General features: G+C 37.9%; 1 pseudogene; it reads left to right on the top strand.

Annotated features, from left to right (window-relative positions):
* Window positions 1-1,040: 1,040 nt before the first annotated feature.
* LOC131791111 (uncharacterized) overlaps window positions 1,041-3,623 on the top strand; it is a 3,211-nt pseudogene continuing 628 nt past the window's right edge.

Here is a 3,623-nt window from a genome sequence, read left to right as displayed (position 1 = left end):
AACACACGTGACAGTAATTCCGGGAAATGCACATTCCTAGCTTTATCGCGGGGGCTGCGAAACTCTTCTTAATGATATCTTAATGAATCACGTGTCCCAAAGAAAAAAGAGACATCACCATCAACTCTAACTTCGATGAAGTCAAATCCAGCGAGATTAATTCTGCATAGCTCCATAATTCATTATGCTTACAGTGTTGGATGAAAGAAGGCAGTGGCGTAACAATAGCTAATAGTTTACCACTGTGACTACGGCTTTTATGTAGAATAGTATGAGGTTATACGGAAATCTTACTGAAGAAACTACAGAAAAGATGCGCCATGAATTCCATCGACATTTCTCGTTGATAGATGGAATAGCAGGTAATTTAGTGTTAACAACTGGGTTGAAAACGTAAATTAGCCACCGTAAAGGGTAAAAAAGCTGACGTTTCGAGCGTTAGTCCTTCGTCAGAGCGATATGTCGATATGTCTCATGAACTTTTAATAACCAGTGATTCAGCGTTATAACTGTAAGCAGAAATTTGAAGCTGGTCATACTTAGGGTATAAGGAGTTAAGGATAAATGTAAATATCAATAACGTATATGCCAACTCTCCAGGATTATCCGGAAGTCTCCCGGATACAGAGCCAATCTCCTGCTCTCCCGTGCGGGTGACCAAAACTCCTGGATAAGAGGAAGTTTTGATCAGTTGCCTACAAATAACTAAGATTTAAGCTCCATATATTCCAAAATTCCAAAATCATCTGGCTTCTTATGCTTGTATAATGGTTTCTAGCTTCATTTTCTCGCGTGATGCACGTTGTTGTAAACAAAAAGAAGAAAGTTTTTCTTTGTTACTCCTATTTAAGCAAGAGTTTGATTGGATGAGTATTAAACCAATTGAAGTCACTGACAGACTGCTCGGTAGGGTGGGGGGAGGTGGGTAGGGGGTCCAAATCAAAAAAGAAATTTCCGGGAGGGAGTTGCATCGGCTGGTCCAAAAAAATACCTCCAGATTTGTTATCTCCAGAGGTTGGCATCTCTGCAATAATAAATTACTCAATCATGTTTATATATTGCAAGCAACATATGTTTGTTATATATGTCCTTCCTTGCTGTAGCTCTACCAGTGATGCACCTCGCGATTCAAAACTCCTCAATATCTTACATGATGCTCGAAGCACTTTGTCATCAACTGCTAGGACTATGCAGAAACAGGGACAACAAATCGACTCTGCCTGTGCAGACATGAACAAGATTCATAATGAACTTTAATTTACAATCTGAATGCATGGCTTAGCAAGTGGAATCTGGAAACTCATCAAGTACATATAGATGTCCCAGAGGACAGCATACTTGTGCTGTCAAAGAAATCACTGAAGATTTTTGATGCCGGAAGAAGTCTTGATATTTCCTTTGCTGTGAAGATGACAATAAGCAGCTCTCTTGGTTCATATTCTACAAACTCTTGAGGTTCTTTTGCCGAGAAAAATTAATTATGATGAACCTCCTGGTGATGCTGGTGATCCAGATAGTCATGATCCAGATTCAGAGAAGTTTTCTCTGCAAGGTATGTACAGTCATTAAACAGTGTAAAATTTCTCTCAAACCCTTACTTCTCCTGTCAACAGTGTCGGTAGATATGTTAACTTAAAAAGTTGGTATGACTTGCTAGGCTCCCCATCAGCCAGGTTGAAACCAAATCGATAAAGCTCTTGGCTTCAAGGGAGTATTACATGTAACTTTGCTGTGTTCTGGACTCTCTTGTCGGGAAAATTACTGGTCAACGAACTTAATAGGTTTGTGTTACTCAAAGGAGCAATTGGAGACCCTGATTTTTACTTTGGAGGCGATTAGACTCGTCAAAGAAATATGAAGTTCTGCCTTAAAAGACCTGATCGTTTTTTAATGTTAGATGTAAGAATGAATCATTTCGGCAATGTAGAAAGAGACACAGCCGACGTGAAATTGTTATATTTTCCACCAACTGCAAAGAAGACCATGGCAATTATACAGCAATTTACTCTACAATTTTTTTTTCCAAAATTTTTATTAATAGAAGAAAATACATCCACAGTCTTAGAATGATTCAAACTGTTGATGATAACAAAGGGCTCAGCATATTTCTCTTTTGCAACAGCTTGGGGCCACTTTCTCCAGCACATTGAATATTTGATCTACATGTACTTGTAGATCCCCTCATCTTGTGTGTGATTCAAATCTGTTGTTCAAATTTCAGCCTGAAGTAGTTTATAATAATTCTTTCACCCTTATGTCACTGTTGATAAGGTTTCTGTTATTCCTTTATCTTGAATTTCACTTCACTAGCCCAGCTACTGTATAATGGAAAAAAAGTTGCTCCTAATTAGAGGAATTCATCTCTCATCTGGATGATTTATATTCCAGTTATGTCCCCTTTATCCTATAACCCAAGGTCAGATCAGGACCAATTAGTGTGTTTACAAACTTGATCAAATAGATAAATGTGAAACAGTGAAATTGTCAAATCCCTTTTTTTATTACAAGTTTTATAAACAAACTAATTTGCTTCTCAGAAGGTGAAAAGAGTGAGGAAGACTCCATTAGAGTTCCAACCTGGGAAAAAACTCCAAGACTGTTACTGATGCTGACGCTGCAGAAATGGGCCAAGTCTTACAAGACATGAGGTCTCTAGCTCTAGGCTTACAAGAGGAACAAGACAGACAACTCCAACAACTGGACCTACTGTCTGACTCAGTTGACAAAGCTTACGAGAGAATCAGAACTGATGTGCGCCAGGTCAATAAACTCACTTAATTTGGAATATGACCACAAAGACAAGCTTTTTCTCTAAAGAACTCTACATTAATTTGACCAGGTTACTTTGAAGTCTTTTCTTTTTCCATATCAGCCTGCGTAACTGTTGAAAATGTAGGTCAAGCTTCACTTGCATAGACAATGAGATTTTTTTCACGTTGTGGTCAATGTATGTGTGTACTTATTCCCACACACTAAGGAAAAAATTGCGGTCAAAATACCCCATCCAATGTTTTTGTAGAAGGCAAAATCAGGGACCATGACTTTCTGCACAACCAAGACCTTGTAGTCCTTTTGTTGAGCCATTGACTCATGAAGGTGAACTACAAGTGTTTACCTTAAATACCTCCATATTTAGCCCTTTAATGCCTGAGTGACCAGCATCTAGTTTCTCCTTTCAATTCACCCATGAATCAAACATCAAGGTCGTGAGAATAGAGAAAATGATAATTAACTGAAGAACCAATTGATTGTTAAACAAATTCTCCTTGCCAGCAAGTTAGGAAATGTATAAAGACTAGTATGGAGAATATGGTACTGATGGTTGGGTGAAAAGGGTTAGAGATATAATTCTTGTATAAGGAGTTGTGAAATGTCTATGGATTACCCAACGGGTGGAAGTTGAAGCTTTGAAGATGATTGGCGCGTTACCATACAGTTACGCATGATGATAATTTTGTCATTTTTAGTGCCCTTTTTTTTTCCTTTTCATAGAGTAAGAGCATGAAAAAATTGTTTGCTAGACTTGACAAACACTATAAAAGAGGTAAATATATCAATATAGCCAAAAAGATTAACCCTTGAGAGTATCAATCTAATTTTTCTCAACAGAATCCTGATGAAAC

The sequence above is a fragment of the Pocillopora verrucosa genome, chromosome 10 (genome assembly GCF_036669915.1).
Source record: "Pocillopora verrucosa isolate sample1 chromosome 10, ASM3666991v2, whole genome shotgun sequence".
Lineage (NCBI taxonomy): Eukaryota > Metazoa > Cnidaria > Anthozoa > Scleractinia > Pocilloporidae > Pocillopora > Pocillopora verrucosa.
The sequence above is the reverse complement of the archived record's forward strand: the minus strand, read 5'-3'. Positions and strand labels throughout refer to the sequence as shown.